Genomic DNA, 544 nt, shown 5'->3' on the forward strand with positions numbered 1-544 from the left:
GTGTCTGGCTGTCTCGAAAAGAGGCTGCAGCAGATCCGAGGTGAATACTTACTTCCGGGAGGATAATAACTGTCGATCACGAGTCCAACACGTGACCCAAGACTATGGTGAATCACACACATACACACACACACACACACACACACACACACGCACGCACGCACACACACAGAAAGGAAATAAACTCAAACGTGTTTCTTGTTCGCTGAAAGGAAATTATAATAAACTTTGCTAATGGGATAAAAGGTAATACTCTACAGTCCACAGAAAGACCCCTTCTTGGTTATTGACTGCATAACTTCATGAAATATTGGAAACTGGTATGTTATAACACATTTTTAAATGTTCACTTTAAACCCACTATCGGAGAAATAATATCGGAAGTACAGGAAAAACTGTATATTTCGACTACTATCATTCTGCTGAAGAGGACTACAGATAGTAGTCGAAATATACAGTTTTTCCTGTACTTCCGAGTTCATGAAATATATATTTCACATAGAAAAGCTGTATAACATAATTACATTGTGACAGCTAAGTAAGG

Source organism: Oratosquilla oratoria, chromosome 7 (genome assembly GCF_046742065.1).
Source record: "Oratosquilla oratoria isolate Oo_2021 chromosome 7, ASM4674206v1, whole genome shotgun sequence".
Lineage (NCBI taxonomy): Eukaryota > Metazoa > Arthropoda > Malacostraca > Stomatopoda > Squillidae > Oratosquilla > Oratosquilla oratoria.